We start from the raw sequence: 26,260 nt of genomic DNA, 5'->3' as shown, positions 1-26,260 counted from the left end.
TATATGATATTTAAAAACATCTACGATGTCTTGTCTTCGATACAACAGTATCATCGAGAAAATATATACTTTTATACAAATGCAGGAAATACATTGTATTTACAAAGCCATGATCATCATATCAGCAGACAGACGCCCACAGATGATCGGTGTTGCGCAGTCGCGTCGGTCCACCAGAAAGGTTTGACGCCGCGTCTACCAGCCCGTGGTATGCAGCCCCCACTCTATTTTACAATTCAGCAGACACAATTTCGTTTAACTTCAATCCTTAATTATTTATTTTAAAATTTTAACCGCACAACCAATGTGTCGTTTTATCATCTCTATTACATTCCTAAATTGACTGTAACTACCTTTGCCTTATTTTTTCGTTCTCAGTCATCTAAATGTTAACAATCCATCTAAAAGATGAGTTTTGTAAAATAAAGAAGATACAATTACTAGGAAGGGAATATAATTAAAGTAATTAAAGGTACGTGAAAGATTGCTTCTTATAAATCAAAATTCGACATTTAAGTTCGCAGTGGAATTGCAGCTTAAATTGGGATCGATTATCGTCGATAACTCATTCACTTAACGTAACCTGCGGCAAATTTTTCACTTATTGCTTAAAGAGTTTCATTGTATGAGGAAATGTCACTGGTAAAAACAGCGTGATTGGTTATAGGTGCTTCGAAGAGCTAAATGTATATGCGTTTGTCAGCGAGAAACTTTAGAGATGTTACAACTTTTTCCAATCATCCTGTATAAAGTGATCAATCTAAAACGTGTTACATTATTTCAATTTTTTTCTATTGCAATGCGACACGACAATAAATTCTTGCAATACAAAGTCTGCAAATACAGATAGTAAATAATTATTATTTTTTATAGGCAGTTATCCAAATTTTTATTTATGTTATGTATGTTACTATTAGGGTTACACATTAATCTACAGCAAATGATTTCATTCAACCATTTAAAGTTTATACGTCAATAACCAATCATTCTGTACATAGTTTCAATAATTATAAAAACTATTTGGTCATTATATAAGTACTGGAACAAAAACATTCTTATACGAATTAGGTTAGAACCATATTTTGCGATTTCATATATTTAAATTTTTTCGTTATAAAATTCCATTTCCGTACTAACTTTTTTTTCACCGTTTGTAAGTAAAGACGTTTTATTAGTCCAAATTGATACGAGTATCAAACATTTTCCTACAGTCGTAAGTCGAAGAGTTTAAACTTTTTTTCTATATCATAGACTAGTTAATTTTATTATTGTCAACGGGTTTGTAAGGATATGTTACCAATTGTAAATCTTTATGTACCTTTGTAAAGTTTAATTTTTATCAAATTAAATTTAAAATGTAAAATTATGAATAAGAATTGTTACTTCTCAGCATTTTATATATTCATCGTGCGTGTGCCAGATCTATCGCGTTGTAGTTTTAAAGACCCGCGTAGTAAATTTAAAGAGGTCTCCTTATAGTTCATCACCTTCACCTATCAAACTCCTTTCCATACTTAATTAAAATTTAAATGATTTTATGAACGCTACCTTGGAAATCAATTTCAGGAATGATCAGATTTAGCAGGTTACAGTGATTTTGTTGTTACACTTATCGCTCCTACTATTTGTATATTTTTAGTATAAAACATATAGACAAAGATAAACATATACAGATAAAAATATCTATAATAAAATTTAAAATTCGAACTTCAAAATATGTCGTAAACTACCACCGGCTCGGAACGCTGATCTGTTGAAAAAAGCCTGCCTGAAACTTAACAGTTGCTCTTTTAAATATAATTTAACATTTTTGTATACACATTATAAGATCAATCATGTAAACAAACTAAGTTTACACATTTCGATCAACCAAACACTTTTGAAGCTATGATATTTTTTTAAAAAGAATACTTTTAATTTTAGATTTAAAACTAAGAATGGGAAGATCTGAAATATCTCGTGTAGCTTAATTATATACGCATACACCCAGACTAACAAAGTAATTGATAAGTTATTGATCTAAATTTAGGCGTTACGAGTTGATTTTTAAATCCTGTATTTATCATGTGTCTGTAACTATTTTTCATATAAAGTTTTACATTATAACTCATAAACAATATATTATTAAAAATATATTGCAATAATTATAATTATAAATGTTGTAGCTTCGCGATTTAATATTATACAATAAATAATAATTATTTTGACATCAGTAGCATTACCACATAAAAGATACCCGTAAGAACAAATACTGTGATAATACGAATACTATGTAAAAATAAATAACTAAAATAGAATGAACAAGTTTAGTAAAAATTCTTTAATGATAATTGACCGGTATCTGTGAAACATTACTTCAAATAAGAATTAATTTTAACATTGGCTCGTCAAATATGAATAAGTATTAATTTAAAAATAAAATTTCAGATCCCGAATACGTCGCTTATGGCTGCTCGAGGTGGCAACGTGTTGCAGCTAAACACAAGAGATACGCATCGCTCAGCATCGACACGCGAGCCATTTGCCGGCGCGGATAAAACATCGCGCTCCAAGCAGCTCGGGATATTGTTCGCACTCGATCATACGCGCTGCGAGCGCTCCGTCGACAGATATAGTGCCTAGTGATGTACCCCGATCGCACTACATATCGATAAATTGATTTATCGTATTTATTTTGCTTATTCAACTCAAATTTCAAAATTTTTTTATTCAACACGATGTATTACATATCTCGTTGACGTCAATATACCAACTGCTCGGATGAAATGCCTGAGTTATGTACATAAAAGAAACACAGCGTAACTACGAGTTTTTAAATGCAATAATTTAAAAAAAAAAACATATTTTAAAAACATCCAAATAATAGCCGGGGGACGTCAGTTGATTTTTTTTAATCTGGCTATGGAAGCTTTATAAAAGTTTTCTGGGTTTTTATTATAAGAGCGAATACATTTTCCATAGAAATATTTGCCAACAGGATGAAATCGAGTCTAATATACACAGAGTTTCTTTTTGCTTCTGGTTTCTATATAAATTTTGAATAAATTTTAATAAAATTGAAATTACATGAAAAAATAAAACAAAGTCTTTTGAGTAGGTGTGTTTTGGGGGCATTTTGTAATTATATAACATACACAATTATAAAAAATATATACACAAATAAACTAATTTTCTTCCCTTCTGCACTAATTAAAAGTACTATTAACTTGTGCTAATGATGCTTAGTTTAAAAAGACCTTTGCAAGGATTTAATTTAAAGTTAAAAAACTAAAAACGATTTTGTAAAGATAAATAAACGTTATTTTTGGCATTTAGAATTTTTTTAAATGCAGAAACATGAATTTTCACTTATTAGCAAAGAGTATCCTTTACCAGCAGCTTTATATACGATATTATAAAATAACAAAACGACTATAAATTTATTAATGTTTTATAATAATTTCGAGTACAGAAAAAATGAATTAGTTAAATAAAAAAAATCTTTTTTAATGCACAAATTTACATACTTTTACATAAATGAATATTATTTACAGAATAAGTGAAGTTAATAAAGTAATAGTGATGGGAAATAAAATTAAAACAAAGGTTCCGTGGAAACCCGTGCAGCACTAATGGCCTTCGCGTCGTACACGCGGATTCGCGGTGTCGACACAACAGCGCAGCACTAGGGGGCCTCACGCGTCGCGATACGTCGCTTGTAGCTCGTAATTTAAAATCCCTGATTTATAGTCCAACGGTAGCATTAAATTTGTAATCATATATTGATTTACAGAGGCGATAAGGGTGCGCCCGCGGCCTTCTGGGAACATGCGAGACAGTGGTCTATTGCGGACGCCGTTTCGTTTGCTGAAATTGCTTTCCGAAGCTGTAGGCAGTCGGTGTTGGATATACTCTACCGGGTCATGTACGACGATATCCTATTGTTGGCATACGGGATTTGTAAATCGAAATGACAAATGGCGACCCGTGTTTTACGAGATATCAAGATCGCTCGCTGGAACTACTGTGACTTTATGTCCAATAGCAAATTTGATAAGTTTTCGATTCGTGATTTATATCGAATCGATGTTTCGTAACGTTTTTTTTTTTAGACATATCAATTACTAATTGACCCAACAGACGTAAGTAAGCTGTGTAATGTTAACTGTATGTTTATATTTAATTAAAAAGTATTAATAATCATTATCATTTTGAATATTTCAATTTTTTATTTTTTTATTTTTTTTTATTCTAGAATCTTCTCCAATCTATTAGTTAGCGTATTATTACTTGATTGAGGGAAATGTATGTACAGATTTTTTTTCATTTTCGAAACTTTAAGCTATACGTTGTGTTACGCTTCATCAACTTTATACAACAAACGAGATTTGCAATTTCTAAATTTAAATTTGAATAATTATTAAAAAGATTTAGATGCCGTTTCGTTTAAATTCGATTTTTTTCGATAGATTATCACTAACATTTCCTTGAAAAAAAAATTAACATGACCTATGTGACATATAAATAAAAATCAGAAATATGTGACGTCATATAAAATTACAAATAGCGCTTAATTTATGAGAGCTTATAAAAACATTGACAACGATCCCGGGACACGCCACGGGTCCCTATCTGGAACACTAACTCATCGCGGGAACAAAACAGTCATCACCAAAACAATGGCGACCGCATTAAAATTTGTCGAAACGCGCCGTAATTCGATTTAGTCGACACTTCCTGTGCATTGTCGAGGCGTCTCCCACATCGCGGGCTGACTTGCACTCGCTGCATTGTAGATCATGCTTCTCAGACTGATAACATGGTAACATATGTATTTTTGTTTATTACCCTTTAGGCAATGATCGCTCAACGGGCCATGTGGAGGGCTATTATATAGGAGAAGAATCGTAGACAAACAAATTGGCAAGTTGCAGTGGTACTGGACAAATCACATAGCACGCAGAACAAATAGCCGCGAAGCTTTATGGTTCTGAAGTGGAGACCACAACGACAGACCTTGGAAGACTCTGGATGTAGACCGCTTCTAACCAGTCCTATTAAAAAAATTTGGAGGCGGCCTATGTTTTGATGCTCAAATAATTATAATAATTCTAATGGTTTGATTTTGCTAAACCTCCGAGAGACAGCACGTGTGTCATGCCTATTTGACCATCTGCAGATTAGTCGGATCGTAGAACGAGTCAGCGGGATGTAGGTGTCAATGTGACGCGCGCGGACTATGATTTGTTCCTCGCTCCGCTTGCTGCCGACAAATGATTGATGTGGCCTAATCTTTACAATCGAAAACTGCACGTAATGCTCGCGTTTTTGGTTTTAAATTTTATTCTTTTCAAACCATTATCGGAAATGTCAGGGAAATTGACAATTACGACGCATAATAATTTCCTACTATTTATTTTTCAATTACAAACATGCAATCGAATTTATAGTTAAAACATTTTGACCGACTAAAAGTTTAACGCACAATCAGAATATCTATTATGTACGCGAAGATGGCATTTATAAAACTTTCGTAAACACGATTTTATCATACGTTCATTATCATCAACTTAGCCGTACAGGACTCCCCTATAGATTTTAAATATGTCCATTTGAAATCTATCTATATCTTTTCCAGTTGTCACTGGTTCTGAATATATTGACCAATGATTTGACGGCAATGTGTGTTTTCGATATTATATTTGTACACAGCGGAATTTAAATTGTACTTTTAAGAATATTTTCTTCACTATTGTAATTAATATGGACCCTTTTCTTGAATACAGACTATAGACAAATACTATATATATATAAAAAGTAAAAATATTTTTCATACTTTTCTAGCTACAACAATATAAGTTCACAGCGCGTGAACGCGCGAAGTTCAGACCAAACCGTCTAACACACGAAGATCACAGAGAACTGTCAAATGCAATTGCAGTGTGTTGTTTCAATTTTTTTTTTAATTTTCTAACATTGTTCACGTTTTTGATCAGTTTTCTATTCTCTTCTAAAATAACCTCCTATAAGGTATTAAGATGCTGTTTTAATGAAATCAGTAAAATCTTTCATAAGTTGCGATGTGACCAAGAGAAATAAGAGTTAATTTCTATGAGATTTAAAATCATTCAAATCGATATAAAAAGCGGCTCATGAACAAGAGAGTTATGCAAAGCACAATGACGAAACCACTGAAACGTCGCGCCGAACAAAGCGTGTCGTAGCCGAGCGCGCGTACGAGCAGATAACCGCTTCTCGGAAGCGATGAAAGCATTATCAGTTGGACGTCGCCGCTAAAGCCGTGAAGTCGTAACCGCTAATAATAAAACATTATGTATTCGAGACCACGTGCCGTGTATAACGACCGGGCCGCGGAAAGGCCGCAAAAGTGGACCCTTTTTGTTTCGCTCGCCGCGACAGCGCATCGGCGCCGCTTTGGTTACGACTGGCAGACGTAAGGCGCTTCAATGGGACACAGAACGTATAAAACTTTACGAATGTAGGTCCGAAGAAACGCGCCGCGGCTTGAACGCTTTTACGACACCGGTGCGAACAAGTGCGTTCGCTAATGTTTGTGTGTTATAACCATCATATGATAGTAAAACTCTTTCATACACTACGTAGATTCGTACGGTTAAACAAGCTAATCTGCTGTAGCTATACTACATTATTAGAAATTTTTAGTATTTGAAACCTCTTACAGGCTATCTAAACAGATACCGTCTCATCAGTTTCTTGAGATGAGCCATCATAGTTATAATGGCTGCTCGCAGGATCTCTCGTTCTATTATTGTCGACCAAAGGGTCTTCGTACTTGTATAAAGAGGCGAGGCGCGAGTAGACATACAATGCAGAGGACGTCAGGCGGGCGAAAAAGCTGCGACCACAATTTAGTGTGATATTTATCAAAATAAGGTGTTATGTTCTCTACTTGGGAAGCACAACAAATAAACCATCATAGTCCCTCGACCCTCTCTTATTCATTAGATCAGAATGCTCCTCGTTCATTAGACCAGAATGCCTGACATTTGAAAAACACCGATAACTTTATTAATTGGCCCTTTTTGGCTTCGAGCTCATACCTCTACCGTCATAGTGGAGTCCTTAAATCTATGAGTCTTCGCCATCAGAATAAGCCTCCCAAAAACATATCTACGAAGGAAATACACGATAATGGCCACGCTTGGCATGCGATTTGGCGATCGCAGTACGATTTTATGACAGAACGCTGCTGCCCATTTTCTGGAATTTTTTTTGCGAGCAGCGGCAATCCTATAAAATGATTGCACATAGTGTGAATTACCTATGATTGTACTCGCGATGTACGATCGCAAATCTCAGTCTTCTACTGTTGGGCAACCACTGCTCTAAACAAATCTATTTGTAAATATTACATTTTTACTATCAACTATACTACTTTGGTTTCTTACTGTTTACTTATATGTATATTTAGTTAACACGTGCTTATTTTGCTATATGATATTGTATTATTTCATTATTTATCTACATAACTCACAACTTTTTATAGAAAATTTATGATTACTCATATTAATTATAAGCTCTTTTAATCTAATATTGTTTTTAATATACTTTCGAACATTCTTGTTGTAAGCGGTCAACATCCATTATCTTCCAAACACCTAACCAAGACCGTCTGGCTTCCTGGGTGGACTTATTACGCTGCACTAAGATCAGCAAGTGGTCAGTGGTAAAACCCCAGTGACCTTACATCCTCATAAAAAGAATATTACCAATCAAACTAATGATACGACATAAATCAAATGAATTGATATGATATGATTACATTAATGAACCGGCGTAGTTAAAATTGTTTTGAATGTAACATGGACAAGCAATAACACGCATCATTAAAACCATAGAACTGTGTCATTTTTTTTATTTGTAGCAGGTTGAATATAACAGGAGTGGCGTCAACGACTTCCTCCATACAGAATTAAATTCCTTCCACCATAAACTGGTAATTACGTCCCCCAATTTATGGGCGGCCAGGCGTGACCGCCGCTTACACTCGCTCATTGCCTTGATAATGTCGTTCTGTTTGCTCGTGGACGGTTCGGTTGGCACGAATTAACTAAACTGATAAATGTCGCGCTTTTTGAAAGCGTTAATTGCAACAAAACGGTACTGTGTCTTTGTTGACCGGACTGATGGATTTCACCTAGTTTAGTTAGGTAGCTATTGAAACCGCTAATAAAATCCCATGTATTTATAAACCAGCTGCTCTTTCACAAGAGCAATTTGTAAATTAGAGTCTATAGCATTTAATTAAATTTCTATCAATTCAGCTCTTCATGCACCATGACTAATAGAATTAGAAACGCGTCACCTAAATTTCATCATCATTATAATCTCAGCCATAACACCTTCTCTATAGATTTCCAATAATTCCAGTAGGAAGCGACTACCTTAATAAGGTTGCCTGTCCACATTTTGGTTCCAACGGTGCGCTTGCCTACCCGTGTTCTACTCTACAGAACTTTAAGGTTCAAATGATAATCTGCCCAATATGTGGCATGTCTACTATCACTTCAACTTACCAATCCTCTGGGCTATGCCGGTTTCTATTCGCTTACGAACCTCGTCATGTGATCTTTAAGAGAAATCAGGCCTCTAGAAACAGTGACAACTTTAAACATCATTAAAAATTTTATTTGTTACAACTCTAGAAGCAATAAACATGTTACCAGGTATGTTTTAATTATATGTATTCTGCCTAACCATCAAGTTTTTGATCCAATTGTTCAGTACTGTCAATTATTCAATTTTAGAGAATGATCGATGATTTTATCGACGCACCTACACTTTCAATGGTTTATTTTTATTTCTATTCATGTTTTTTGACTTAAAATCCAACCTTCCACTGCGATTTCCGAGCAGGATCGATCGATCTCATAAATATGCAAAAATTAAAAATAATTTGGTCGTATACTAAAAATCAGAGGGTAACACTGTACTGCAATATATAATATATACGATGTACAATAGAAGCCTTTATGTACGTAATGTTAAAGGTTTCTATTGTTGGTACGATTGTAATAACTATGCCGTATTAATTTTAAGCTAAGCCAACAATAACAAATAATTTATTTCTTTCTCTCTTGACAGAGTAGTGATATCGGAATAATCTTTTCGATATTAAGTTTCTCTTTGATTCCCCGAAGAAAATACATGGATAGTGAAATTAATACCTATGAAAATTTGAAATGGATCCAGCTCTGAAACAAAAGTTAAAGTGTGTTGCAGAAAGCAGAATCTCTCCTCCATAGTTCAGTCCCAATCTCAACTTAGAACATGATAAAACTGACAACAGAGCATAGGAAAATAGACGTTTCTAGTACCATGTAGAGCTTAAACCAAACAGTCAAACTCGCAAGTTCCTAATCCCAACACCATCCTATCGTTTTATCGGAAGTGCAAGAACCTCTTTCCGGTGTAGGAGATCGCTCATAAAACGCCCATCGCGTCATGTTGATGTTCGAAAACCTCTTACGACGAACTTTTTCAATGGGCCCCGAAAATCACAATTACACAATTTTAGTGTTGCACGCCGCAAGTTTATTTATAATATCGATTATTTACACAAGAATATCATAAAGCATTAATTATGTAATAATTTAAATATATATGATATATGCTTGAACCACAGTAATGTTCTAAAATTTTATTTTGTGCTTATAGCTACTAAATTTGATATAGTGCTACCGAAATCGTTGTACTCCGCCTTAGGTATGCATGCACGCGGCGAGACAGGAGGAGCCCATCGGCCGCAACATTTCAAATTTATTTTGCTTCGTCCCCACTTTTAATCGCTTTTCTTTATTTTCAATGTTGCCCTGGTACTTGATAAAGCAAAAATATTAAAAAATATTAAATAAAATTACATAAGAAAATTTAATTGAAATGAAAGTATAAATTAATAATTGAAGATACATAAGCAATACTAGATTGTAGTTATACAAGAAGTAAAATAATCGATACTTTTCTATTCGAAAAGCAACGGAACTAAATCGAAGTAACACTATCACATCACTATTTATGTCAAAGTCGGTCGAAAATAATCGAACGGAGCAAAGGTGATGGCTACTTAAGGGCAGTAAAAGGATAAGAAAGGCGCTAAGTAGGTTGAAGGGCGAGATGTGTCAACGGATACGGGAGTCGGCTCCTAAATGCACTAACTATTTGCCGACCATGACGCCCCTGGTTCGCTAAGTATGGAATGAAATTTTATTCCAAAAAATTATGCGTTAGTTTAATATAACCATCACATGAACAACCTTTTTGTGATGCTATGAGTCATAATTAATGCTACTGAGCCTAATTTTGAAAATTAAATTTAAAAAAAATTCTCGAAGTATTTATTATCTTAAAAATTAATGATCCGTGTATTATATTTGCTTGTTAAAGTCATGATAAGGCAGTGAACGGCCCACACAGCGCGCAGAACGTACAGCCGCTAGAGCCTTGAGGTTCTAGAGTGAAAGACCACAGACCGGCACGGAAAGACGACCTTGGTAAGATAGCCTGATAACGCTGGATGCAAGTTACTTCCAACCGGTTTAAAGCATGTGGGCGGCCTAGGTCCAGCTGTGGACTTCCTCCGGCTGAAAAGGTAGTGATATGTATTAGTTTTTTTATTTAAATTCAAGTTAGGCATATATAAATTTGCTGATGGTTTTTTTATTTTATTTCCTATGTATTTTACATGTAGATGTTTACAATCGTACTACTAATCAGGTTTTTATATGAAAACGGTATAAGAGAATTACAGAAGCGGATGCCACACTAACGTAGCATCTCCGAAGTAGTCCCACAAGAGAGGACATTACGAACATACGAGCTCGCGTCCCTCCCGGGGCAGCAAATAACCAAAGCTACTGCTGCGACGGACAAAATACGGATTAGTATTAAGTTCTGGCTACGCAAACATTTACTTCCCACTTGACTTACTCTCAGATTTTTAAAGACCAATTTGAATGTATTTATTCACAACATATGTAACATACATGTCTAAGTAGAATAAATACATTTAAAAAACTTTTAAGTTAAACGGTTTTATTTAATGTTAATACCCATATTGTGGTGGTTGTGGAAAAATATGTACCTAGTCCGCCATATTTGAACGGCGTCCATCTTGAATAATAATAATACCCATATTGAGGGGGTTAAGAAAAAATACGTAATCCGCCATTTTGTATCGGCGGCCATCATAGATTTATAATGTTATTGATTTTTTTTATATTGTAATGTCATCTAAATTAAATGTGTGTACCAAATTTCAGATCAATCTGACAACGGGGAGGTGCTTAAATTTCAATTTCTAATTTTGATCCAAATAAATTCCGTACGGGTCAAACTAAATAAAACCGTTTAAAAATGGATTTTCCAATAATTTTATACTCACTCTATTTTTAAAAATCATTGACAAATTTGTAAAATTACAGTAAAGTGTTAACTATATGATTGGTCCTAAGTGTAAAGGCTGTAAAGGGATGATAGCATAGCTCTATTGTCACCAATAAGCTTTGAAACTTTTACATCTATATTCAATCACCGTACACATAACTATCACTGAAACATATTTTTTTTCAGGCCAATATTTTATTGCAGTACTAAGTCTGCAAAGACATATGGTAATCAATATTTAATATTAATAATGTGTAGTAATCCGAATTTTGAAATCGCTTTTTCATACTATCTTATAATTGCGTTATTTATTATTTGACACGATTGATTATTGCATACGATGTACCATACATTAATTAATTCAGAAAATGTAATATACATTCTTCTCTTGAAAACTTTTACACCGATAACCAATCATCAACGAGAACTAAGGAATTAGAAACAATATGAATAGTGTTATGAATCCTGTATATTTATAAAAATAATTTTACATTCTTAATAGATCTGTAAACTTTGTCCAAATGAATGACGATCCAATAGAATGACGTTTATCCCTTGACGGAGCGAGTGTGAGCGTGTTAGTTAATTTAGATTGATAAGAATCATCTTGTACCGAGAAAGCGCTATTTTCGTCACACTGTCCACTGTTAAAAACACTTAAATAAATTAGTTCTTAAATGATGTACGTAAATGACGAAGATTAAACCTCTTTTCAAGAATAACGCCTATGTCTAGCAGATAGCTGAAATGATGATAAATGTGAAACAATTTTTAACTCGATTCGAATTTTAAATAAAAAAAAAACTAAAATGTAAATGAAACTAACTTATAATTATACGTTGCATTCTTCTTTATTTCTTCTTGTGAGCTGAGTTTATTACACTTTGTGATCATGATGTCTCGACGTAAGTCAGTCCAGCCAAGTCAGTCTATGTTGAACACTGGTAAGAAAAATGAGACTATTTAATCATAAATGACTTTGACATACTTCTCCTTCTTAACCTCTTTTGTTTTGAAAAGCTTTGACGGAATCGATAATAAGCTCTTTCCATACTATGCTATCCACTGCTTTCTCCAGGGCAGTAGAGTTCACTCATCGATGTACTGTGAAATTTATCTTGATTTGTAGAGTTCATAAACAATTTCGCGTACGACTGTACCTTGTGGAAATTGTGTTTTTAGTCAACATACAAAATATTCGTAAACGTTGACTTTGTTACTCAGCGTTAGACTATATACTGTAATCCTTTAAAAATATGATAAATAACGTTATGATATAATATACAAAGGATATATATGTATATCTTTTACAAAAAACAGTATATCGGTTGGACTATCACTGTATGCATTATTAAGTAAGGTTAAATTTAATGTGTAACTTAAACAAAGTATACGGTAACTATACAAAGACAGTGGAAAAGGGAGGTCTTCCATTTTAATCTTATAACATCGCAGTTACATACGATAATATGTCCAAGACGTCACAATCGGAGGGGAAGGATGGGCCGAGGTCCGGTGGACTTCCGGCGGACACATGTACAGTCCGCCCCGTTCCGTGTACAATGTGCTCAACCCACCCCCGGCTTTTACTTTTTCAGATGCTCCACGAGCTACGATTTACAGAATTTTGCTATTTAATAAAAAATCATAAAGAGAGTATTAACTATTAATTTAAAAACTAGTTGAGATTATTTACGTTTATTTAAATTAAAACTGTTAAAAAGTATCCTGAAATCTTTTTAAGGACATTGGATATATCGGTAAAAGCTTTAAAATAAGAATACACAACTTATTTGCTGTCAATTTATATGTGGTACATCCTGTTCAATTATTGAAATCAATAATTTCAGAAATAAGTAATGACAATATTTATATTTCGATGCAGTCATTGTCGTAGTCAATTCAGTTCAGCTCATATAGGCCACCCCCATAGATATCTATAGAGGATATACCATAATGCTAGGAGCAAAGCGTGGCGATTAGGGTATGTCCCTAAACAAACTATGCTGAATTGGCGAAAGCAGTGTTGTATTATGGTACGTACGAGACGCTGCTAGCCATCAACTGGAAACTTATTTCTGAGATAAATGCACAAAGTATGAATTATATGTAAGATTGTATCCCTGGGAGTAAACCTGCGACCTACGTTCAAATATATATATATATATATATATATATATATATATATATATATATATATATATATATATACACATGTATATATACAAATGTAACCGTTTTCAACACAACCTATGGCGAAGCTTAATAATTGGCACACACTACTTGAACCGGATAGTTTTCTTGACTGCACTACGTCATTCAAAAAAGAACACCTAGCTATTATATACTTTTTTATTGTTTATTTAATGTTTTGTCTTTATTACTGCCATTATATATTACAGTACCCAGTTGTGTTTTATTTATATTCGCTTATAGATACGTTAAAGGTAACTGTTTTGTTTGTAACTTATATGAAAAATTTTTCTGCACTCTTTCATTTATTTTTTACATTTGTTTAGATAGGAATATCTTTATGTTAATGTGCCCTAAAATAAAATAACAAAAAAGTTCTAAAATAAAAAATTTCGCCGAAACTTGACGACTAATGAATTTGACAGTTCGCTGCGAAATTCGTGCGGTTGACAGTTGACGCGTTGGAAATTAATATTTTTATCTAACAGTCTCATCGGTCAGTATTTAACAAATCTCAAAATAATTTACATCGCATTTCATCAAGTAATACTGCTAGTTCCATATAAAATAGTAGTAGTTTTTTTTAACCTTCATAGCAAACTCTGTTTTGTTTTTAATATTAATACAATCTTAAATAAAGTAAGTTTTCTGCTAAATTTTGATTACACGGCAGATGACTCGTTCTCGCTATGAATCTATATCGGAACTTCTAGACAATTGCATCGCATTTGTAAATCAATTTGTTTCATTTGCCGTGTGTCGGCTGATTCAACTGTCTGTCCCCGGTCTGTTCGTTTAATATCTACGCTGAACGGTCTACTACGAAATAAGAGAGCCGAGATTGTTCGAAACTTGACAACCGGTATATTTTTATTAAGATTAGCTTCATAAATGTGTATAGCTTAATAATTATATTGACCAAAATGAACATTACCTTATTCATACTTTAAGGTAATGTTGATTGTGATGACTGCCATTTGTAAATATATACAATTAACCGACTTTACACTGCCAGAAATAAAATGTTTAATGTAAAAATTTCAGAATGATCATATTATTGAACGTAACGTCATTGGTACGACCAGATACTGGTGTACCACCTGAAGATGTCAATATGGAGGGATAAAGAAGTGTTAGCGTGAACTGTCATGTTAAAAACCAGACATTGTTTTGTATAAAAAAAGCAAATAAAACACTGTGTCATGCAAGAACCAGAGCAAAAGAAAATATGAGGAAATATTAACTGTTATTTTAAAAACAAAGGCACGGACGCTAATGTTTGTTGTATATAGATTCAATAAATAATTTAAAAAAAAAACAACCCCCATTGGCAAGCTTGAAGTAGACTCAACGAGCAAGGGCATAACTCGCTTTCTCTACGAGATCGAATCACAAATGCGGAAATATTTAGATGAACAAAAGTAACCGATATAGCCCAGCGGATTGGTAAATTGAAATGTCAGTGAGCACACCACGTATCAAAGAATAGATAGCTGCTGCCTTAAGGTTCTGGAGTCGAGACCACAGACCGGCAAGCGTTACGTAAAAGTCCGCCCAGATTGTAGGCAGACGCTTCATTCTGGCCGTTTCTAATCTGTCCTATTCGAAATTCATGGGGTAGGTATTCAGCAGCAGATGTCCGATGGCTGAAATTATTGTGGTTTGAGGCTACAAATTAAAAAAAATTACATTTCGTGAACTGTCAAACGTGCAAATTTCACAGCGATCTGTCAAAACAAAATGTCAAAGTTTCAATAGATCTTTTTTTTCTATAACAATCTTAAATTGGCAATGTCATAACGAATAAAAAAATTAAGTCGATAAAATATAACATATTTCAAGTTTGTTATTAATATTTACAAGTTATCTATTGGTCATTTACTTTTTCTGTCTACGCAGAGGTAAACAGGAAAACGTTTAATTTTATAAATATCAACTTAATTTATATATGACATATAATACATTTTCTTTCGTATTTGTCACCTTATATAGTTAAAATATAAAAGCTGCAACAAAATTTATTCCCAAAGGCATACTTTCCTCGATCGAGACGTCGCATTGCTACATCTAGTCTTTAGATGAAGCAAGATTAATTTACAGATTATTTCTCAAACATTCTTTATTTAAATATATATTCCCGAAATAATCTTGAGGAAACCATAAAATCTGACCTAGCTTGAAGAATTGCTCGTCTGAATTACCAGAGATTAAGGTTTGCTTTATTTTCAATATGGCAATTAAATTTGCTTTAAACAAATATTGAGTAATATTTAGTAATCTGAATAACAAAAACGTTTTTTCGCACTATATTATCATTATTTTATTTTTTATTGCTGAAACAAATCCTTTTTGGGATAGGATGTATCAAACATTGATTGTACATTCCCTAATTTAAATTTTATACCTGTGACCAATCATTCAGTATAATCATAAAACATGTATATAGTTAATATCTCAAGTCATTTACTGTCAAAGTTTAAAGTATAACAACAGCAGTGCTACAAAACTATTGGAACCTACTATATTATATATGAGATGTTAGGAACGTATGATTTTAATTTACTAAATTCTGCTTAACATGGTAACAACGGTAATTAACACGGTGTTATGGGTTTACGTAAAATCAGGAAATACTCTGCCTGCCTTCAGGTTTTTGTGCGAAATAAAAATTTTATTTAAATATGTATTAGCTGGATTATATGCTCGAAGAATTGATTGCCTAAAACACTTATCTAGATCACTAGCCTAGATGCGTGCAGTAAAATGATAATGATGATATACATAGATAACATTTGAATGAAACAAATTTTTAGTTTTTTATACTGCAGTTTATCGAAAACATTTCTGTCGAAATCAAACTAATGCATTTTAAGGGATAATAAATAAACATTACCATATGTGTAGTAAATTTAGTTTTCTCAACTTTGACTATATTCTCGTATATACTCTATCAAAGTTTTAGCTACGTATAGTGCTCCCTCTGTAGCCGCCGCGGCGTAGTCCCCGAGACTAATTGAGTTTTCAGTTGTAAATTATTCCATTTGAAGAGCCGACAACTTTCGCTGCGTTTACAACCCGCGAATCATAACTCTGTTAATTAATTTGTGACGCTTGTATGCACGAGACGGTGGAAGGTTAGATGGAAGAGGCCGTGTTGGGAAAGTCAAAAGACTGAAGGTTTTTGTCAATGTTGTCGTAAACCCTAGTATAATATTGGCTCTGTTGAAACAATATCTATCTTCTGGACGACTATTAATTCACCACGTACACTTTCAGGGTTACCTAAAGCTGTACAGCGCTTAAAAAAATTTTGGCGGATTGATGTAACGGTGCCTCCGATACTCCCCCTGTCTTGCTGCTCGCATACATGATAATAAATACACGTACCCTTCAAATCTATGGTTTCCTTACAATCTTCAACATTGACGTTTTAAAAAATAAATCTCCCAAAAAATTTGCAAATTCAGCAACTTTTTCCATGTCTTTGTTAAGCCAGGAGAGTTTAAAAAAAATTAGGAAGAAACAATTAATAAAAATATTCTTTTTTCTCACAAAAATCACAGTGACATTTATAACACTAGTTCCATAACCAAAATCGACGTGTTAAGGTGGTTATTAAAGATAAACTATCGACGGATAACAATCAGTTTTATAAAAAAAATAAGTCATTAATAATACAGTTCTATTTTTATGATTGAAAAATAAAATCCTACCAGACAGCGAACAATTTCTTTTTTTTTACTTTATTTTTTCGAACAAAGCTGAATATTTTTATTAAACTCTGAAGTACGAGTGAATATTTAGGTCAATCAAAATATTTTGATGCTTTAAATTCAGAGAATATCTCGGAATAAAACGAAATTGAATTTCACGAAAATAAAGTTGCAAGCAAATGTTATTAAATCATGAATGGTCACCATCAAACACACTAGAGTAGCCATAAATTTTATAAAACATGTTTTGTTACAAAAATCATGCTCATAAAAGCAAATTGAGTTGATTATGATAGATGATAACGGTCATTCAAAATACTTCATCTTCATATCAGCTGATAGACGCCTATTGGAGTAAAAAAAATTACACGTGTAATGATAAAAATTTGCTTGTTACTTATCCTGTGACCCTAAACTCGCAACTCCGAAACTCCGTTTGTGGTGGAAGAAAACTAGTTTTCGGAAAGTTGTAATTAAATGTACTTATTCGCTGTTGTGTTGAAATTTTGTAGCTATTTGCAAAATTGAATTTGATTATATTTACAAATTTATTATAACGGTATCGGAGAATGACAATGAGAACGAGAATGGAAATGAAAATTATTAATGTTGTAACGCTGTTATATCAGACCGTGCCGATAGATGGCACTAGTAGTCGATTACCGCGCGCTATGGTTTGACTTGCGTAGCCGCATATAGGGGCAGAGCTCATTTCGTTCAATATCATCATCATCATTTCAGCCGAGTTATTTATAACTCAATTTTTGAAGTAACGGTCTCTGGAATAAGAGACCGTCTATTTTATAGATATATATATATTAATATATATACCTGTTACATACCTGTAGGCAGAGTATTCTCTGATTTTATGTAAAACCCATAACAATGCCATGTTAAGCAGTATTATGTAAAATAAAATAACACATACATTTTCCACGTTTCATGTATAGCAGAGTTCCCCAAACTTTTTGTGTCGTACAGACCCCTTGCCATGTTTTTCCGTGTTAGGTGGACCGACCCCCCTACTTACCTGATATTGATTTCTTGTAAATTTCTAACTGTAGTGAAGTTATGTTAAAATCTTAAATTAATGTATCGTACGCTTTTACTTAAAATCAATTGTGTGAACAATTAAAAATAACACAAAATGATCACATATATATATATTAATGTCAATACATATATATATATATATATATATAATAAAGTGAACCTTGACAATTTTTTTCATAAAAAGGCATTTGGTGTTGTCCATCACCAGTGTTATTTTAGAGGTATATCTGTCGAAATATCCTGTGTGTGTCTACAGGATATTTTTTTAACGTCTGTTAGTTATCGAAAAATTACCTATAGAGGTCACTGGAACGCTAAAAGCTTAGTGATGCGCGTGACGTTCCATCGACATCGATAACCCGCTTTGTCCGTGGCACGCCCGGTCAGACCGTCGATAAAAAGATTACACGTTTGCGTATACGAATCGTGCGTGATGTGAATATTAATGAGTCCTCCCCTTTCGCGGTGCCACTGATAGATTTTAATCGGTAGACGCCAGTGACGGAGTTTAGTGAGTACTTCGACTTTCGAATGACTATTTTTAAATAACATTTGAAATTCGAACACATTACGCATTCTGTATTAAATGGACATCACTAAACTAATATATGGGAACGACATAAATTTGCATAGATAAAAAAATTAAATACTTTTTCAATGCAAATTTCCCTTCAAGTCACACACCATCAATCATTGTTGCTGAAACATTTAGTATATGTTACTAAGTTTACAAAAGGATGCATAGGTATTTTAATTTATAAGAAAAAAAGCGATGTACTTAAGAAAAATCAGCCTGTTATACGTTTCTCTAGGCTCCAAAATAATAGAAATTCAAAAAAAATAATGTCATAACTTAAGTTATTTAAAAAGTTAGTTAGCGTTTTTCAATTTAAACTATTACGTAATTCTGAGTTTATACTATCTGTCGGTACAAAATTGAAAGCCACTTCTATGAGTTGAATTATTGGTTCAACACATTACTATTAATTTAAAATTCTTATACTGGCAATACGCAAATTTTTAAGACATAGTGACCTGTTTTGATGACATCGAACAGATTACAAATTAATTCACTTCAACTCAAAAATCACTCCTTTTATTGGCGATTAATTTCTTTATCAAAAGTCTATGAAACGGTTATTTTTTTAATTAGTATAAGTTTAGTGAATATTCAATGTCGCGGTGGTATCCTTTGGTATCTTACAGTTTACCCTTTATGTGTTACGGTCGACATAATACAGATTATAGTTCTGCATCGTAAACAACGGGATTATCGATATGAAAATAACAACGCTGTAATAGCAGCGAAATACTCCCGCAAATAAATTCCGCAGCGCGATAATGTTTATCTTTATTTATTTACGTGTTGCCGAATACATTGGCATAATGCGTGACGTTGATCCATCCGCATGCAAACCGTTCCCACTGTCCCTCGAACATGCAAATTCGCGAACGAAAACAAGGGTGGTAATGCTCTTAATGCCTGAAATGCCATTAATATTTGAGAATAAACTAGATAAAAATATTCAAATCTGCAGCACTTTCGCTAAGCTGTTTGAGGAGGTCGCGTTCGCGTTATCTGGTAGAGCGTGCGATTTCTTTAACTTCGCCTCTTTGTTCAACCCTTTTTAACGTATTTTTACTTATAAAAATACATTATGATTGTTATATTTAAAATTATTTACTTTAAATTTGTATAAAACATTTATTTTTCGTGTACTATTAATACAGGATAATTGATTATAAATGTATAAGCTTTATATGTTCATTTATCAGTAAAAAGTTTCAAAGACTATTTCCAATCATCATTTATAAATTGATCACTCTGAAATATGTTACATTAATTTCTTTTTTTCGAAACGCGACTGGCCAATAAATTCTGGCAGAACAAAGTCTGCAGGAACAGATAGAAAACAATCCTCATTTTATTATTATTAAACCATTGTTTATTATTTCTGAAACTATTGTATTACCATACATAATTTGTATGTACTATAAATAAATGTACTATACATTCATTCCTTTATTGCTTTTACTCCTTTAAATAATCAACTTGTATAATATGAGGGCAAAGTTAAGTTTGTTTTACCTTTCTCTAGCCTATAATCAATCTACTTGAGATTTTATAAACAGTTCTTAGCTGTAGAATAAATTGTATCGACAACATATAATTATTATAGGTCCTAAAAATTAAACTGTAACACGAAGTTGCGAATTAATTGTGTATTTAATTTTACCTTCTATTTACAATACGAATGACAGATTATGTCTTTAAACCTTAAGTAAGTTATCGAGACTTTACGTTTTCTCGAATTGGTTGCGACTGCCATGGAGTATAACAAAGGTGTTATTATGCTCCAAACTAAACATTTACATACTTATACACACAAATATACAATATTCCACAAAATACATGTATATATACAATACTTTTTTTCGCGCTTCCCAATTCAAATTCGAACACCAATTTGAATTATGGCGCCAATAGTGAGATAGTCACTGCCAAAAGTAACAGTCAAAATTGTAAATATGAAATATATACGACCTCTGTACTATTAACAAATTAGTAATTCATTTGTGTTTTAATTGGTAACAGAACCTACCTTGTTTAACCTGGCAACTCTGAGAGTGTTAGTGAGAGGTATGGTTAGCATATCTGTAAGTGATACAATAAAAAACAAATAAATTTGATTAGAAGTTTAAAAAAAAACATATACATGTATTTTATTGAATATTCGAAAATTTGATTTCATAGTCTACACGAATATTTTTTCTGTGATTTTATTTTTGATTTTTGGAGTAGGTTATTTATAAGATGGTGTATTACTAAGAAGTTCTTTTACCAGATTATATTTCGATATATGTATAACCAGATACATTTCTAATTGAATTGATCAAACGAATTAAATATTTAGTCAAACAACACGACCGAAGCAAAGTCTCTGTTAAGTCTGATGAGCAACAAAAAACATTGAATACACTGAGCAAATGAAAATCAAGGGAAGACGGCCCGCTTAAAAGATCAATAAAGAGCCGATATGAGGTCGTGCGGATATCTACGCGCTGCGATATATCTAGCGATAGTGGAGCGATGTCTGCCCATAATATTCTTTGGGGTGCATCTCATTTGGCTTAAGAACCTGCCTTTGTCAACAAAGTTGGGGGCGGACGGAAAAATCGATAGTGGCCGCAAACGACGGGCCTCCGATCAACGCCACTTTGTCTTCTGTAATTCGTGTTTCAATTTTAAACTGAATTCATTTTACATTCCATTGACGTCATGATCTCCATTTACATGGATTTCATCAAACTCTCAGCCCAGCAAAAACAATTATTCAAACAATTCATTAACATTAATTACATGATTGGCTAATATAATGTTGTATTATTTATTTCAAGAATTATATTTTTTATCTTAAATTATCAAAAGGAACTCTTGATACATTTTGTTCTTCTCTAACATTAGAACACTATTTTACGACGGTAGTGTATAAATTTACACAAAATTCAAGGAAACGATCTTCAAAATTCATTGATAGTTTCGGGATTTTACCAAGAAAATTAGGATGTAGGACAGACGTTTATAGAAGTTTACAGACGAGTTAACAAAACTCATTTGAATAAGAGAATGTTTTTTGTACATAACAAATAAATTCTAGATTTTGTTTAGTCACATTGCATAAAATATTAAAGAAATGCCTAATATAATGATATACACTAAAATATATTGTTTTATTTGGACCTAAGGTTCTCTAAAGGAGACCGCATACAGGTAAGCGTAGCGTCGGACGTCGTCTCATAAGTTGAACAGAGGACCTTGTTGAGGTCACCGGAAGACGTTGCATAAAAGCCACTTCCAACAGAGCCTTACATATCTATAGGGTCTTTGTCCAGCTATGGACATTCTATAGCTCAAATGATGACGATATTGCATTGACATAACACATTGTTCTTAGTGATAATGTTATCTGACGTCAAATATGTAAACATGATTGAAAAGTGCAAAATGATTATAAAAATTCAAATACATATCTGTTGTATTATTTCCAACGATTCCTTATTAAGAGATGACTAAAAACTTCTTTCTAATTAAGAAGGAATGGAAACGCAAGTAAACAATGCAATCGTTAATGCAACAACAGCCGCCTAATTGATACATTGATGCAGCAAATGAAGAGTGATGGAGCACGATTCGATCTCGGACGGTGGAAAGCGACACCCGATGTGCGTAACACAAAAACTTTGCGCCGAATAATTAGTAACTCTTGAACAGAGATACCATTTTAGAGATCAACAGCTAAAACCAAAATAACGATAATGCTCAAAATAATTTTTGTAACTGACATTACAAATATAAATATTAAGGGAACCGGAAAGTAATGTCGCTTTGTTAAGTTAAATTCATACGACTACACTTTTAACAAGTTTTTATTTCTAATCAATAATATATCCACCTTCGTTATCAACCACCTTTTGCCACCTAGTGTATAAATTTTCAATGCTGGAGCGGTATAAATCTATGGGTTTTTCTATAAAATATGTCAACAAACTACATTATTTTCTGGTCTCCCTAATATTTTGATTTCATTTTACACATTTATTTACAGGATATGCAAAACATACATAACTGATGGGTACAGCTAAAGTTAACATATAAAACAGCTATTTTTTTACATCACGTGACGAGTCTAGGATGCATCTTTTACTATAAATCGAAAAAACAAAGAAGCCTAAAGGAAAAACAGAATAATTTTTAGACTAAGGTTAAAGAATTAAAAGCTAATTTAATATGTTTCTTGTCATTGCATATTCCTCTTACTAGCATAAACCTTCCCTATTCAATTATTTACATGGTTTTTATTATTACATAATGATGACAAATAAATATACTAACCGCAAAGGTTGTAGATCCTAATCCAAAAGTAAACCCATCGGCGTTTCTTATACAACTACTAAACTTGAAAAAAGAACTTATTTGACTAGATCATTCAGATACAAGACTTTACCTGACTACTGAGATCATTTCGTACAAATTCTTGCTTACACCAATACTATACCAGCAATCAAGATGATTACATATAGTGCAATATAAGAAGGCGATCACACAAAGGCTTTTAGGACACCGGCATTAATGTTCTAACTACGGTTAACAACCTGTTGCATAAAAAGCTAATAATGTATATAAACCACCAAGCTGTCAATATAAAAACAGCTTTCATCTTTAACACCGTAGTAGAACAGATGCCTTAGCCAAGATCAATGCCAGCCTTACTCTTAACTAGTGCACTAGTACAGTGATGAAAAAACAAGCCAAATTTCTAGTAAACTGTGATTCAATTCTATCCATGTAAATACATTGTACATCATTTACCTATGTTAAACAATCACAAACTTTATACCCATCCACACGAATATAGGAAGCAAAGCTATTTGGCAGTGACCTTATATAATTATTTCTCAGTCGGTTAAACCTACGGAACCATTTTAAATACGGCACAACTTACGCATGCAGACTTGAGATATCAGACAATCGATATCCATAATAATCAGTAATCACAGGTAGATCTATACCGTCGTTTACATAAATGATTTATTTATAAACGATCAGTCAAGCGCTCCGTTACAATCAGACATATCATTTTGTGTTATAAGTATATAGAATTAATTGTATCTAAAGTTACAATTTTTTTGAATACATTATATTTATATAATATAAACATAATAATGATATAATTATAATCTAAACTATCTTGTACTTTTTACATAAACATCAGCTACTCGCTTCTTGCCATTCTTCTGTTTCCATGTTATCGCTGTCTGCATTGATTTCTGTACTCGAATAGTAATGTCGCCCATTTAATTTTTTCAGATCATATAACTTTGTGTTTGTCTGTCTGTTACAAGTAAAAAGTTTACAATATATATAATTCACATATATTGGGTTAAGAAAGAATTTTTACAACATTTTTACAACTTTATTGATATACTTATTGACAAACTTACGAAACATGCAAAACTATCCTAGATGAAAAGTGATCACCTTGCTCACAACATTCACTTATCACCTTATATAGATAATGAAACATTTCCTTAGTACTAATTGACCGTATCAATTTGAAAATGTGCGTATTTAGTCGAAGAAGTAAGCTTAGAAATGATCGATAAAAACCATGGGCTAAAAGATTATGCGCGAAATGCACTGAACGTAAGGTTTTGGATTGGTGCTCACGAATTAGAAAACGAAGTGTATAACATCCGATCACAAGACTGACAGGACTTTGTTAATGTCATCGGAAGACGCTGGGTGCTGACTGCTTTCAATCGTTGAAATTGGAAATCTATGGGAGAGGCCTATATCCAGCTGTGAAGGTTCTATAGCTTAAATAATGATAATGATGAAAGGGTTAAGAACGAAATTATAACAGGGACTTCGATTAGGTTTTCTTTCGATAATATATATATATATATATATATATATATATATATATATATATATGAGTGTGTGTGTGTGTGTGTGTGTATTTAGTGAGTATATAGATGTAATTCGTAATCAATTACCTACAACATCTGTATTATTTTGTGATATTGATATTAGGAAAAAAATGCCATCGTCGAGACCAAGGAAGATAAAAATTTAATTACGTATTTAATAATAACATTGGTCAGCACCAGTCTGTTTGCAAAGATAATTATTTTTTAAACGTCAAACGAAAACATCAAGAGAAAATCGGCACAAGTAATAAAAACTTATAATATATTATGTAATATCAATAACGTATTTCTACTGTCAACGATTGTTCTGTTTAAAGTAAAAGGTTGTTGGAAAACAGCCGGAATAAAACAATAGAAGAAGTGTGATCTTTCATAATGATAAAGTAAGACAATGTACAACTTTAGCCACTCTTCAAAAAAGAAGAGTGTGGCTGAGAGGTGATAATGCATTCTGCATAAAACCGTGACCTTTCATCATCAGATTATCTACAATATCAGGTTGATGTTAAGAGAGGACTGCCAAAACTTTTTGTAATAATTTTTAAGGTTCCAAAATTTCTACAGCAACGGCATCATATTACTACTTCTTCGTCTTTCTGTGGCGCTCCAAAACTTTATGAGTCTCCTTCGTGGTCTTCTTCCATCTCGCTCTATCCTCCGCCGTTGTTTGCCAAGACTGCCTTTCGATACTCCGGAAATCCTCCTCTGCACATTCCAGCTACCTCTTCCTTGGTCTTTCTGTGGGTCTTTTTGGTAGATTAGATTAGACTTCATGTGGCACAAATTGGCAAAAAGTTATCGAACAAAATGGCACCTTTATACTAAAGTTACATGTAGATAATTCTTGAATTTTAATAAAATGCGAAGGAACCATTTTCCTACGCTATTTATTACAAAAGTAAAGTAATTAATATAAGTAGTATTGTATTATTGCAAATCTAAAGAAAGGGAAAAAAACTGGATGATTAATCAGGAACGCAAAACTTACATTTATATTAAAAGCCACAGTAAAATTACAGCGTTCCACCTTTTAGAGCCTAATTGGGTATTAAGCGAAGAACGCACTGCATGAAAACTAATTCAATTTCTTCAGAAAGAGCTACATGTCGACGTATAGCGTTGCAAAATTAATATATGTAAACGAATTCTGCGTTTTTTTTTTGCTTTGCAATCGCTTCTCAGCTACCGGCGAGTGTGGAAACGTTGATTAAGATTAAATGACTGACGCGTGAGGCGTCAGACGACTCTATTCTTCACGTAAACGAACGCTCGTGTCTAATTATACATAAAAAATACATCGCTTAGTTTTATTAACTATTGATGAAACAATCTTCTTTTCTTTTTTGCTCATTTCTCATTGATGGTTTTATAATTTATTTAAACCTACATACATCTTTTTATAATTA

This window comes from Battus philenor, unplaced genomic scaffold (genome assembly GCF_028537555.1).
Source record: "Battus philenor isolate CCGP_79_NKW_IND1 unplaced genomic scaffold, ilBatPhil1.0.hap1 SCAF_7, whole genome shotgun sequence".
Classification (NCBI taxonomy): domain Eukaryota; kingdom Metazoa; phylum Arthropoda; class Insecta; order Lepidoptera; family Papilionidae; genus Battus; species Battus philenor.
This window is presented reverse-complemented; position numbering follows the sequence as displayed.